Raw genomic sequence first — 15729 nt, forward strand, 5'->3', positions numbered from 1 at the left:
TTTTAGTTGGGAGTGACATAGAACACATGACAGAAGCAGTCTTGAAAGGTATCTGCCAGACAATTGGTGGGTGGCGTAGAATTCCAGGCAGAGGATATATTTTGAGCAAAAGCCTTGAGGTGTGAAATAGCAGATCACTTCAGGGGATTTAGAGTGTTCTTTTATTACTGAAGTGTGGAATGCAAGGGAGGGCATGCAGAGAGATGAGAGCGGTAGACAAGGACCTAATCTTGGAGAGTCTTGTGTGCCATGCTAAAGAGCTTGAACTTCATTCTGATAAAGGTCGCTGTGGCACTAATAGGGCTCAGGAATGGAGATAAGGAGTCGTAGGCCCAATGAGAGATGAGGGCCTGACCTAAAGAAATAGAAGAATGGAGAAATCAAATTCAAGAAGTTATAACAGTTCTCATCCTTGGCTATATATCAAGATCACCTGTGGAGCAGCTTAAAAATGCAACCAGCTGCATCACATTACTGGAGATTCTGATTCGCTAAGTCTGGACGTGGGCCTGAGCATCTTATTTCACTTTTTAATTTTATATTTTTCATTAACATAAAGTAAAATTGTGTTTCCTCCCTCCCTCCCTCCCTCCCTTCTCTCTCTCTCTCTCTCTCTCTCTCTCTCTCTCTCTCTCTCTCTCTCTCTCTCTCTCTCTCCCCCTCTCTCTCTCTCTCTCTTTCTTTCTTGGTGTACGGTTCCATGAATTTTAACACATGTAAAGATTTGTGTAATCTGTCATAATTGGGATACAGAACAGTTCTAGCACCCCAAAATTTTCCCTTGATATCTCTTTATAATTACACCTTTCTCCCCATCTCTGACCCCTGGCAATCACTGCTGTGTTTTCTGTCACTATAGTTTCGTCTTTTTGAGAATGTCATATACATTGAATGCAGGCTTTTGAGACTGGCTTCTTTCTTTTTTTTTTTTTTTTTTTGCGGTACGCGGGCCTCTCACTGTTGTGGCCTCTCCCGTTGTGGAGCACAGACTCCGGACGCGCAGGCTCAGCGGCCATGGTTCACGGGCCCAGCCGCTCCGCAGCATGTGGGATCTTCCCAGACCGGGGCACGAACCCGTGTCCCCTGCATCGGCAGGCGGACTCGCAACCACTGCGCCACCAGGGAAGCCCGAGACTGGCTTCTTTCACTCAGCATGTCTTTGAGATTCATCCAAGTTGTTGCATGTATTAACAGTCTGTTCCTTTTTGTTGCTCAATAATATTCCACTGTATGGATGTACTACAGTTTGTTTATCCATCACCGATTGAAGGACATCTTAGTTTCCAGTTTCTGGCAGTATGACTAGAGCTGCTGTAAGCATTCATGTATAGATTTTATTTGAACATAAGTTTTCATTTCTCCAGAGTACATACCCAGGAATGGGATTGCTGGGTCATTTGGTAAGTATATGTTTAACTTTATAAGAAACTTTCAGACAGTTTTCCAAAGTGGCTGTACCAGTTTACGTTCCCACCACCAGTGTCTGAGAGTTCCAGTTGTTCTGCATTCTCATAAACTCTTGCTGGTGTCCTTATTTTAACTGTTTTTAAACTATTTTAATAGGTGTGCAGTGGTTTCTCATTGTGTTTTTCATTTGCATTTCCTTAATGGGTAATGATGTTGAACATCTTTTTGTGTATTTATTTGCCATGCAAATAAATACACAAAAGTGTATTTATTATGGTGAAGTGTCTTAAGTCTTTTGCTCATTTTTTAATTTGGTTATTTGTTTTCTTACTATTGAGTTTTAAGAGTTTTAAAATAAATATACTGTATGTCTTTATATATATATATACACACACAGATGCAGATACGTGATTTGCAAATATCTTCTGTTTTCATTTTCTGAACAGTGCCTTTCACAGAACAAAAGATTTTTAATCTTGATAAAGTCCAATATGTTAACTTTTTTTGAATGTCTGTCCCAACACCGTTTGTTGGAAAGATTCTCCTTTCTCCATTGAATTGCCTTTGCACCTATGTCAAAAATCAATTGGTTATATTTCTGTGGGTCTGTATCTGGACTCTATTCTGTTTATTGGGCTCTGTGTCTATCCTTTCTTCAATACCACATTGTTTTATTGTAACTTTAAAGTGTTAAAATCAGATACTGTGTTTCCTCTCACTTTTTTCTGTATCAGAATTATTTTATCTTTTCTCGTTACATTGCTTTTCCTTGTAAATTTTAGAATTCCCTTATCTGTGTACAGAAAATTCTGCTGGATTATGATTGGCAGTGGGTTAAATCTGTAGATCAGTTTGGAGAGAGTTGACATCTTTACTGTTCTTTTGTTTTTTTTTCTTTATTTGAGTATAATTGCTTTACAATGGTGTGTTAGTTTCTGCTTTATAACAAAGTGACTCAGTTATACATATGTTCCCATATCTCTTCCATCGTGCGTCTCCCTCCCACCCTCCCTATCCCACCCCTCTAGGTGGTCACAAAGCACTGAGCTGATCTCCCTGTGCTGTGTGGCTGCATCTTTACTGTTTTGAGTCCTACAATCCATGAATATGTCTCTCCTATTCTTTAGTTCTTTAGTTTTTCTTTGATTTCTTTCAGTATACATCCTGTACTTGTTTTGTTAGGTTTATATTTAAGAATTTCATTTTGGGGAGAGCTATTATAAGTAGTATCTGTTTTTAAGTTTTGGTTTCCAGTTGTTCATTGCTAGTATGTAGAAATTTGATTTATTTTGTGTGTTGAAACCTTGCAAAATAAATGCATTTATAAGTTCTAAGAGTTTTTCTTCTTCCAGATTTCTTGCGGTTTTTTTAGACAATTATGTCATTTGTGAGTAACAACAGTGTTTTTTGTTTATTTTATTTTATTTATTTGTAAACAGTAGGTTCTTATTATCTATTTTATACATATTAGTGTATATATGTCAATCCCAGTCTCCCAGTTCAACCCCCACCCCCCCGCTGCTTTCCCCTCTTGGTGTCCATACGTTTGTTCTCTACATCTTGGTCTCAGATATTTCTGCCTTGCAAACCAGTTCATCTATACCATTTTTCTAGATTCCACATATATGCGTTAATATACGGTACTTGGTTTTCTCTTTCTGACTTACTTCACTCTGTATGACAGAATAGTGGGTTTTTTTGTTCTTATTTTTGCCACGCTATGAGGCGTGCGGGATCTTAGTTCCCCAACCAGGGATTGAACCCATGCCCTTGGCAGTGAAAGTGCACAACCCTAACCATTGGACCGCCAGGGAATGCCCATGAATAAGGATAGTTTTATCTCTTTCTTTACAATCTGCATGACTTTTATTTCTTTTTCTTGCCTATTGACCTGACTGGGATGTTCAGTACAAAGTTGAATAGAAATGGTGACAGTAGCCATTCTTGCCTTGTTCCAGATCTTGGGGGAAAGCATCCATTTTTTTGCCATTAAATTTGGGGTTAGCTGTAGGTTTTTTACTCTTAAAAGTTGAGGAAGTTTCTTTATATTGCTAGGTTGCTAAGAGTTTTTTTTTTTTTTTATCATGAATGGATGTTGAATTTTGTCAGATGCTTTTTCTGTATCAATTGATATGATATGTGATTTTTCTTCTTTTGCCTGTTTACATGGTAGATTACATTGGTTGATTTTTTTAAAATATTGAAATAGCCTTGGATCTTTGGAATATATCTCAGTTGACCATGATGTATGATTCTTTCTATAGGTTGCTAGATTCTATTTGCTAATATTTTGTTGAGGATTTTTATATCTTTACTCATGAGTGATACTGGCCTGTATTTTCTTTTTCTCTACTGTCTTTGTGCAGTGTAATTCTGACTCTCACTACCTGGGATCAGGTCAGATTTGACAGGAGCACAGTCCTCCACAAAACTCACTTCAGACACCAGCCCCAAGGTCCCAGTTTCCAGGCCACTTGTACTTCTAACCAACTGGCTACAAATTGGACGTTTCCACTATCCCCTCAAAGTTGCTAGAACAAGTCACAGAACTCAGAAAAGTGCTGTGCTTACGATTACAGATTTATTATTAAAGGATGCAAATCAGGAACATGTGAAAGTCCCTTAGGGCATGGTCTGGGAGAGCCCCAAATGCAGTTTTCATGTCCTCAGGCTGCATCACCCTTCCACCACATCAATGTGTATCACCAACCAGGGAAACTAACCCCAGCTTTGGGTGTCCAGAGGTTTTGTTGGGGTTTCATTACATAGGCTTGATTGATTGAACCATTAGCCACATTATTGAACCCAATCTGCAATCCCCCTCTCCCCTCTCTGGAGGTCAGGCGGAGATCATGTAACTGAAAGCCACATAGCTGGTCTTTCCGGCATGGTTAGCCACTATCCTGAAACTGCCCTAGAGGCTTAGCATGAATAAAAAAGATACTCCTTTGACTGGGAAATTCCAAGGGTTTAGAGGCTCCCTTTCAGTACCAGGGACAAAAACCAACGCAATTCTTAATTATGCAACAGTCCAGTTTTATCATCACGATAATACTGACCTCATAAAATGAGTTGAAAAGTGTTCTCTCCTCTTCCATTTTCTGAAGGAGATTGTATAGAATTGGTGTTAATTTTTCTATAAACATTTGGTAGAATTCTTCAGTGAAATCATCTGGTTCTGGAGATTTCATTTTTGGTTGTTTTTAAACTAGGAATTCAATGTCTTTAACAGCTGTGGAACTATTCAGATTATTTCATATTGGGTCAGTTATGGTAGTTTGTACTTTATTGAGCAATTGGTCCATTTCATCCCAGTTGTCAAATTTATGTGTATAGAGTTGTTTGTGCTAGTCCCTTTAATGTTTGGTGTTTGTAGTGATACTCTGTTTTACTTCAGGTATTGGTAATTTGTGTCTTTTTTTATCAGTCTTGCTGGAGATTTGTTAATTTTTAATTTTTTTCAAAAAACCAGCTTTTTTTCATTCATTTTCTATTTTTCTGTTTTCAATTTCATTGATTTCTTCTCATATCTTTATTATTTCTTTCTGCTGGCTTTAGGTTTATTCTGCCTCTCCTCCTTTCTTAAGGTGGGAGATTAGGTTTGAGAGCTTTTCTCTATTTTAAAAAAATGCTGAAATTGATTGGTGAGGACGCTTAAGTTCTACTCTCTTAGCAAATTTAAATTGTACAATACAGTGTTATCAGCTGTATCACCACATTGTATATTAGATCCTCATACTTACCTTATAACTGAACGTTTATACCAACCCTATTTTCCTCAACCCCAGCCCTTGGCAACCACCATTCTACTCTTTGTTTCTGTGAGTTCAGTTGTTTTTAGATTCCACATTTAAGTGAAACCACACAATATTTGTCTTTCTCTGTCTGGCTTATTTCACTTAGCACAGTGCTCTCCAGCTTCATCCATGTTGTCTCAAGGCGGAATATATATACAGTATTCCATTGTATTTATATACCACATCTTCTTTATCCATTCATCTGTTGATGGACACTTCGGTTGTTTCTGTATCTTAGCTGTTGTAAATAATATGAACTTGGAGTACAGATATCTCTTTGAGATAATGATTTTGTTTCCTTTCGGTATATACTCAGAAGTGGAATTGCTGGATCATATGACAGTTCTATTTTTAATTTCTTGAAGAGCCTTCATACTGTTTCCCATAGTGGCTGTACCAGTTTACATTCGCACCTGCAGTATGCCAGGGTTCCCTTTTCTCCACATCCTTGCCAGCATTTGTTATCAGTTGGATTTTTGATAATAGACACCCTAACAGGTATGAAGTGATACCTCATTGTGATTTCGATTTGCATTTCCCTAATGATTAGTGATGTTGAGCACCTTTTCATGTAATTGTAGGCCATTTGTATGTGTTCTTTGGAAAAATGTCTGTTCAGTTCTTTTGCTCATTTTTTAGTCAGATTACTTTTTTTTCCTGTTGAGTTGTATGAGTTCCTTGTATATTTTGGATATTAACCCTTGTCAGATAAGTGATTTGCAAATATTTTCTCCATTCCATAGGTTGCTTTCATTTTATTGGTCATTTCCTTTGCTGTGCAGAAGCTTCTTATTTGGTATAGTCCCATTTGTTTATTTTTGCTTTTGTTGCCTTTGTTTTGATGTCAAATCCAAAAAACTCATTGACGAGACCAATGTTGAGAAACTTATCCCCGTGTTTTCTTCTAGGAGTTTGACAGTTTCATGTCTTAGTGTTCATATTTAATCCATTTTGAGTTGATTTTTGTGTATGATGTAAGATAAGGGTCCAGTTTCATTTTTTTGCATATGGCTCTCTAATTTGCCCAGCACCAGTTTCTTGAAGAGACTGTCCTTTCCCCATTGCATATTCTTGGATCCTTTGTAAAAGATTCATTGACCGTAGTTTATGTATGGGCTTATTTCCTGGCTCTGAATTCTGTTTCTTTGATCTGTGTGTCTGTTTTTATGCCAGTACCAGACTGCTTTGGATTACTATGGCTTTATAATATAGTTTGAGATTAGGAAGTATGATGATTCCAGCTTTGTTCTTCTTTCTCAAGATTGCTTTGGCTATTCGGGGTGTTCTGTGGTTCCATACAAATTTCAGGATTGTCTTTTCTATTTCTGTGAAAAGTGCCATTGGAATTTTGATAGACATTGCATTGACTCTGTGGATTGCTTTGGTTGGTATGGACAGTTTAATAGTATTTAATTCTTCTGATCCATGAACATGGAACATCTTTGTTGGTTTGTGTCTTCAGTTTCTTTCATCAGTGTCTTACAGTTTTCAGTGTATGGGTCTTTCACCTCCTTGGTTAAATTTATTCCTAAATATTATATTTTTTGATGTTATTGTAAATGGAGTTGATTTCTTAGAAAATTCTCTTTCTGATAGTTCATTGTTGGTGTATAGAAACACAACTAATTTCTGTATGTTGTATCCTGCAACTTTACTGAATTCTTTTATTAGTTCTAGCAGTTCTTGGGTGGAATCTTTGGGATTATCTATGTATAAGAGCATGTCATCTGCAGATAGAGACAGTTTTATTTCTTCCTTTCTATTTTGGATGCCTTTTATTTCTTTTTCTTGCCTAATACCTCTGGCTAGCATTTCCAGCACTATATTGGATGGAGTTGGCAAGAAAGGGCATCCTTATCTTGTTCTTGAGCTTAGAGGAAAAGCTTTCAGCTTTTCACCATTGAGTATGATGTTAGTTGTGGGTTTGTAATATATGGTCTTTATTATGTTGAGGTACGTCCCTTCTATAGCCAATTTTTTGAGAGTTTTTATCATGAAAGGATGTTGAATTTTGTCAAATGTTTTTTTTGCATATATTGAAATCATAGGGTTTTTATTCTTCATTTTGTTATTGTGCTGTATCTTATTGGTCTGTGTATGTTGAACTATCCTTGCATCCCAGGAATAAATCCTCCTTGATCTTCTTTTCTAATATAAGCATTTATAGCTATAAATCTCCCTTTGAAGCACCTTTTAGCTGTGTCCTACAAAATTTTTTTATTGTAGTTTTGTTGTTTTTTTAGTTTCTGTATTTTTAAAATTTCATTCTGGACTTCCTCTTGAGCCCTAGATTGTTTAGAAGTATATTACTTAATTTCCAAGTGTTTGGAAATTTTACTGTTACCACCCTTGATTTCTAGTTTTATTCCATTGTGGCTAGAATACATTCTGTATGATTTCAGTTTTTTTTAATTTTTGAAGTTTATTTTATGGCCTAGGATTTTATGGCCTATCTTGGTGGATATTCATGGGCATTTAAAAAGAATGTGTATTCTTCTGTTGTTGAGGGGAGCATTCTATAAATTTAGATCCTGTTGATTAATGGTGTTGTTTAGTTCTATATCTGAAGTTTTTGTTTAGTAGTTCTGTTAATTTTAAGAGGGGTGTTGAAGTCTTCAACTAGAATCGTGGATTTGTCTGTTTCTTCTTCGTTATATTTGTTTCTGCTTCATGTGTTTTGAAGCTCTTCGTTGCACACACGTGTAGGATTGCTATGTAATCCTACATAGCAATCCTACACGTGTGTGCAACCTTTTATCGTTATGTAATGTCCTTTGTTCCTGGTCATTTATTTTTGTTTTACTTTGTCTAATATTGATATGACTATTTCTGCTTTCTTTTGATTAATGTTTATGTGGTATATCCTTTTCTATTCATTTACTTCTAACCTACTTGTATCATTATAGTTGAAGTTAGTTTGATATAGATAGCCTATAGTTGGTTCATAATTTTTGAATCTAGTCTGCCAAATTGTCTTTGTTATGTTTAGGCCTTTTACATTTAATGTAATATTTTTATATTAGAGTTTAATTCTGCCCTTTACTTTTGTGTTTTGTTATTCCTTCTTTTCCTTTTTTCCCTCTGTATGTCACTTTTCCTGCCTTCATGTGAGTTACTTGAACATTTTTTTAGAATTCCATTTTGGTTTTCCCTTAGAGTTTTGAGTGTATCCCTGTATTTGATTTTTTAATGGTTGTGCTAGGTATTACATTATCCATACATAACTTGTCAAAGTACACTGATGTCAACATTTTACTAATTTGAGTAACCTATAGAAACCTTAGCTAGCTCCATTTAGATCCCTTTACCTTAACTCTTTATAGTATTATTGTCTTAAATACTTCCTATACATACTTTAGGAACCATATAAGACAATGTTTTATTTTTACTTCACACATCTAACGTAATTTAGAAGAGGAGAAAGGATGGTGTTACATTTCCCATGTTTTTACCTTTTCTTCATTCTTGGTGTTTCAGACTTTCTTCTCTATCATTTCCAGTTGAAGAACTTCTTTTAGGGTAGATCTAGTGGTGACAAATTTCTTTTGCTTTCCTTTTTCTGAGAAGGTGTTGGTTTTACCTTTTATCCTTTTAGATATTTTCACTGAATATGGAACCCTGGGTGACAGTTCTTTTCTTTCAGTTCTTGGAAATGTGCCAATGCCTCCAAATGTTGTCCTCCCTAGTTTCTGATGAGAAGTCCACTGTCATTTGAGTCATGTTCTACAAATAATATGTCATTGTTTTCTACCTGCTTTCAAGACTTTGTCTCTAATTTTCTGAAGTTTATGATGTGTTCTCGCATGTGTTCCTTTGGATTCCTATCTTGTTTGGGTTCGCTCAGCTTCTTGAATCTGGTTTGTGTATTTTGCCAAATTTGGGGAGATTTCAGCCATTATTTCTTCATATACAGTTGATCCTTGAACAATGCGGAGGTTAGGGGCACCAACTCCCTCACTCCCGCGTGAGGTCAACTGTGTATATAGCTTTATAGTCAGCCCTCCATATCCACGGTTCCCCATTCGTGGATTTAACTAACCATGGATTGTGTGGTACTGTGGTATTTATTGAAAAACAATCTGCATATAAGTGGACCTGTACAGTTCAAGCCCATGTTGTTCAGTGGTCATCTATACTCTTTCAGCCCCCCTACTCTTTCTTCTCTTTTTCTGTGACTCTGATATGAATAATACATCTTGTGTTATTGTTATCAGGTCCCTGAAGCTGTTTTATTTTTTCAATATACTTACTACCTCTTATTCAGATTGGTTAACTTTTATTGTTCTGTCTTCAAGTTCACTGATTTCTTTCCTCCATCATATTTATTTTGCTATTGAGTTCATCCAGTGAGTTTTAAATTTTATGTATTGTATTTTTCAGTTATAAAATTTCCGTTTGTCTTCAATTTTTCTTTGACTTTATTTTTTTCATTTGTTTCAGGTGTGTTTAAAATTGCTCATGAAGTCTTTTGTTTCTAATGATGGCTGCCTTTTTTCCCCATTGTCTGTGCCCGATTTATTTGCCATCACAAAAGTAGATTTTAGAACACATCAATTATGAAATCATATATTAAGCCCATAAATATTGGTAAGGTTAAAATGTTTCAACAAGACCTCAACTGAGTCAGGTCTATAAGAGGAAACTTAAACAAAAAAACAATCACAGAATGAACATTATCTCTGAGCAAATGTAAAACATTAATAAAAATTTACTAGATATCTGTGAAAATAGCAACACAATTCAGAGAAATGATAATACAGACCAGTAATCTGAACATAATGAAGTTAAATATGAAATCGACAATAAAAAGATAATTTCAAAATAGTTTTTAAAATTATATGTGTCCATCTCTTTATTGGTGTGATTACTTTTGGGAGATTCTACTCTTAATTCCTTAATAAATGTTTATACAAAAAAGTTTCAGGGCTTCCCTGGTGGCGCAGTGGTTGAGAGTCCGCCTGCTGGTGCAGGGGACACAGGTTTGTGCCCTGGTCCGGGAAGATCCCACATGCCACGGAGCCGCTGGGCACGTGAGCCATGGCCGCTGAGCCTGTGTGTCCAGAGCCTGTGCTCCGCAACGGGAGAGGGCACAGCACTGAGAGGCCTGCGTACCACACACACAAAAAAAAGTTTCAAAAGGTTGTACTGATATGTTTTTCATGTGTGTCTAAAATTAAAGGAGCACCATGTAGAGTATGATGGCTGCTTTAAAATCCTTGTTAGATAAGTCTAACATCTGTGTCACCCTGGAGTTGGCACCTGTCAGTTCTCTTTGCTCATCAAAGTTAATTTAAGATTTTCCTGGTACTTGGTATGATGGATGATTTTCAGTTGTATACTGGATATTTTCAGTGTTATGTTGTAAGATTCTGGATCCTATTTAATATTCGTTTTGCCGTCACTCTGTTTAGGTATAGTGCACAGGTCCAAGCAACACCAGTGTAGATGAAAGCAAAGGGCCTACTTAAGCTGTCTAGTTGCTGCTGGGCTGGGAGTTGAAATTCAGTTTCCCCTTTCTGGACCCTTCTGACACTACCCCTGTTGGGAAAGAGGATTGCCAAACTGTCATCACAGTGCATCACTCCATTCTTCCTCTTCGCTGCCTTGTGGGATTGGAAGTTTAACTGCCCCGGTGATATCACCTTAGTGGGGAAAGCTCAGGGTCACTTGTCCTGCCTTGCTGCCACGAGGTAGGACCATAAGTCCAACTCGCCCAGCTTGCCTCTCAACCTCACTGACACTGCAAGTGCAGTTTTTCCTTTAGTCTTTGGCTAGAGTAGGGCACATACTATCAAAAAAGTTTTCTGTTCTATAGGGAAAAAAAGTTTTCCCTGTCCTTTGGCTGGAGAGAGGGGGCTTTTCTTGAGGTTTTTTTTTTTTTTTTTTTTTTTTTTGGTCTGTGCCTGTTGGCAGTTACAGGCTTCTTCAGCATGCCATCTGGGATGTGTAGGAGGCGCAAAGAAAACCCAGGAATTCACTGTGTTGCTCCTCAAGTCCCAAGGTCCTGAGGCATTTTGCCTTCTTTCTACCATTCAGAGTCTTCTTTGTTTGTTGTATTACATGCCCTAGGATTTTTTAGTTATAAGAGGGAGGAATAGGGCTTATTCCATCTTGGCCAAAAAAATTATCTATGTGTCTTTTTTAATTCTGGTAAAATACATGTATCATAAAATTTATTATCTTGGCCTGTTTTTTTTTTTTGGCTGTGCTGCATGGCATGTGGGATCTTAGTTCCCTGACAGGGATTGAACCTGGCGCATAGCAGTGAAAGCACCAAGTCCTAACCACTGGACTGCCAGAGAACTCACCGTCACCATCTTAGCCATTTTCAACTGTGCAGTTCAATAATCTTAAGTACATTCACATTATTGTGCAGCCCATCTCCAGAACTTTTTTCATCTTGCAAAACTAAAGCTTGTTACTACTGAACAATTTTCCACTCTCTCTCCTAACCCCGAACCCCAGGCAACCACTATTCATTCTACTTTCTGTCTTTATGAATTTGATTAGTCCAGGTACTTCATATAAGTGGAATCATACAGTATTTGTCTTTTTATGACTGGTTTATTTCACATAGCATCATGTCTTCAAGGTTAATAATCCATGTTGTAGCATATTTCAGAATTTCCTTCCTTTATAAGGCTGAATAATAGTCCATTGTATGTACAGTTGACCCTTAAACAACATGGGTTTGAACTATGAGGGTCCACATATGTGTGGATTTTTTTCACCAGTAAATACTGCAGACGTGCATGAGCCACAGTTGGTTGGATCTGAGGATGTGGAACCACAGATAGGGAGGAATCGCAGATATGGAGGAATTACGTATAAAAAGGGCCAACTATAAGTTATATGTGGATTTTCCACTGCACAGAGAGTTGGTGCTCCTAACTCCTGAATTGTTCAAGGGTCAACTGTATATACCACATTTTGTTTATCCATTCATCTGTTTATGGAGATTTGGGTTACTTCCACATTTTGGCTATTGTGAATAATGCTGCTGTGAACCTGAGTGTGCAAATATTTAAGACCCTGCTTTTAATTCTTTTGGGTGTATACCCAGAAGTGGAATTACTAGATCATATTATATTTTAAATATTTTGAGGGATTGTAATACTGTTTTCAGTAGCAGCTGCACCAGTTTATATTCCCCCAAACACTGCACAAGGGGTCCAATTTCTCCACATCCTTACCTCTTGCTACTTTATGTTTTTTTGACAGTTGCCATTTTAATGGCTGTGAAGTGGTATCTCATTGTGGTTTTGATTTGCATTTCCCTGATGGTTAGTGATGTTGAGCATCTTTTCATGTTCTGGTTAGCCATTTGTCTCCTTTGGAGAGCTGTCTGTTCAAGTCCTTTGCCCAATTTTAAACCAGGTTTTTTTGTTGTTGAGTTGTTGGAGTTCTTTATATATTCTCGGTATTTACTGTTTATCAGATATATGATTTGCAAATATTTTTCTACCATTCCTTAAATTGCCTTTTCTGATGATTACATCATTTGATGCACAGTTTTTAATTTTGATGTAGTCTATTTTTAGTTTTGTTTCCTGTGCTTTTGGTGTCATATCCAGTGAATCATTGCCAAATCCAGTGTCATGAAGCTTTTCCTTTATATTTTCTTCTAGAAGTTTTAGCTTTTACATTTAGATCTTTGATCTGTTTTGAGTTAATATTTGTATATGGTGTAAGGTAAGGGTCCATATATTTGCCTTTTTTAAATATGTCTTAGTTTTAGAAAGATAAAACTTTTAATAGTAAAAGTTGCTAATAAACACATAAAATTCTAAATAAATTTGAGTTATTTGGTTATTAGACTTCTCTCTCTTTTTTTTTTACTTTGGTGACTTCCTATCCTAAGGCTTTCTTCAGTAATGCACATACATTGTACTTCTTTTACTTAAGCTACTCTTTTATAAAAATTTTACTACTGTTTAAATTATCTATGGTGGCCATGAGTATTGTACAAAAAGCAGAAAGAACAAGTAGTCTTAGAATGAGAGGGAAGGACCAGCATTCTCTTTTTGTTTTCTTTATAGTGTTCAGATAGACGCCATGGTATGGTGGAAAAAGCCCTAATGGGCAGTTTTTAAATTTTAATCCGGATTCTGTTATTTATTAAATCTGAGACAAAGGTACGAAGTCTCTTTGGGTCTCTTTTCTTCATCTGTAATGCCTACTTCATAGGGTTATTATAGAATTAAATGAGACAGTACATATAGTCAGTAAATGTTAAGATCTTATCCCTTACATTGTGGTTGGCAAAGAGATGTTTATAAAATTTATTTACAGAACCATAAGTATGTACATAATATTAAAATAGTTGTTTTAGTCATTTGATTTTTCAAAGTAAAGTGGTCTATTTGTGAAGGAAAGTCTGTTGAGCTGAATACTTATAACTTGTACACCTTCCACCATGTATGTTATGTTGATACTTTAATAAAAAGTTCCCTCTAAAAATATTCTACATTATAGTGTTAACTGGGTTTATATCTATATTGTGAGATAATGGTTGGTGTTTTTTTTTCTCCTTTTTGCTCTTCTGTATTTTCCAGATTTTCTAAACTGATCATGGTTACTTTTTTTTTTTTTTGCGGTACGCGGGCCTCTCACTGTTGTGGCCTCTCCCGTTGCGGAGCACAGGCTCCGGACACGCAGGCTCAGCAGCCATGGTTCACGGGCCTAGCCGCTCCGCGGCATGTGGGATCTTCCCGGACCAAGGCACGAACCCGTGTCCCCTGCATCAGCAGGCGGACTGTCAACCACTGCACCACCAGGGAAGCCCCATGGTTACTTTTATAATTATGTTTTAAAAGAAATTTAAAAGGTAACTTCATACTGAAATATTTATAAATTAAATAGTATGCCTGGGATTTGCTTTAGTTGAGCTCATTGAGGAGGGGAGCATGAGGTGCATGGAGGGTATAGATGAAACATGGTAACTGTTGAAGGTGGATAATGGGACATGGGGATTCATCATATTATTCTCTACTGTTGAATGTGTTTGGACTTTTCTGTAATAAAATGTTTTTAAAAGCTGTTAAAATGAAAGAATACTCTGAAATGAGAGACTTCAAAAGGACTCAGGAATAAGATGCCTTTCTTTTTTCTGAGGGGAGTAATTTGTGGAGAACAAAAATTTGTCTCCAGATACTGGCTGGAGCATGCTTAATATTGGGCTGGCCAAAAAGTTCGTTCCAACTTGGCTGGCCAACCCAATACTATTCTGCAGTTATGGGAGCTGGTTTTTTTCTTGTGCTTTCAGCCACCTACATTTTAGCCAAGTTGCTTTAGCTGAGCTACTCAGTTATAGAATATACATAAGATGTCGTTTGTTCTCTACTCTGTTAACAAATCTTTCATTCCAATCAGGTATATGTCTTTTTTTGTTTTAATATAACTTTATTGAGGCATATTTTACATATCACATAATTCACCCATTTCAGGTGTACAACTCTGGTTTTTTTTTTTAAGTAAATTTACTGAGTTGTGCAACCATCACCATAAATCAGTTTTAGAACATTTCCATCACTTTTATAAAATCCCTCGTGTCCATTAACAGTTAATTCCCATTCCCTCCCCGGGCAACCACTTACCTACTTTCTGTCTCTAGATTTGCCTTTTTGTGATATTTCATGTAAATTGAATCATACAGTATACAATCTTTTGTGTATGACTTTTTTGCTTAGCATGGTTTTTGATTTTTATTTACGTTCTACCGCGTATCAGTATTTAGTTCCTTTTTATTGCTGAATAGCATTCTGTTGTATGGAATTGATATTCTGTTTATTCATTCACCCATTGGTGAGCCTTTAGATTGTTTCCATCTTTTAGTGATTATCAGTAATGCTGCTTTCAACATTCACGTGCCAGTCTTTGTGTGGATGTGTGTTTTCACTTCTGGATAGGTACCTAAAAGTGCAGTTGCTCGGTTATGTGGCAAATTTATGGAAATTACCAGCTGTTTTCCAAAGTGGCTGCAGCATTTTATTTTCCTCCAGCAATGACGAGAGTCCCCGTTTCTCCCTCTCCTCACCATTTGTTATTGTTTATCTCTAGTACTGTGAAGTGGCATCTCATTGTGGTTTTGATTTGCATTTCCTTTGACTAATGGTGTCAAGTATCTTTTTATGTGCCTATTAGCCATTCATATATCTTTGTTGAAGGGTTCATATCTTTTCTGACTGAATAACACCCCGTGCATATTCAGCTCTTCTTTCTCTTGCTCCTTGTCATTACTTTCTTTTTTTTTTTTCTTCACTACCTCATACCTCCCTAAGTTCTTTTTGCCCCTGAAGGTTTAGCTTAAATATACCACCTTCTTTTGAGGGCTTTCCTGATTATTTGTTACTTATTACTTTCTACTCTCTTGGTCTCTTGTTCTCTTGTTCTTTGAAACTTAGTGCTTAATTATTTTAAAAAGTAGAAAGATCTCGGCACTAGTGGACTTCAAATGTGCAGTTTGGACTATTGAGCTTTTGATATGCGGAGGAACTGAAGGCTGACTATAAGTTATAAGAATTAA

General features: G+C 36.6%; 1 protein-coding gene across 2 annotated transcripts in view; it reads left to right on the top strand.

Annotated features, from left to right (window-relative positions):
- Window positions 1-15729, top strand: part of ARFGEF1 (ADP ribosylation factor guanine nucleotide exchange factor 1) — a 138599-nt gene that overhangs the window by 23001 nt on the left and 99869 nt on the right. The gene's annotated exons all lie outside the window — the stretch shown is intronic.

This window comes from Pseudorca crassidens, chromosome 17 (genome assembly GCF_039906515.1).
Source record: "Pseudorca crassidens isolate mPseCra1 chromosome 17, mPseCra1.hap1, whole genome shotgun sequence".
Lineage (NCBI taxonomy): Eukaryota > Metazoa > Chordata > Mammalia > Artiodactyla > Delphinidae > Pseudorca > Pseudorca crassidens.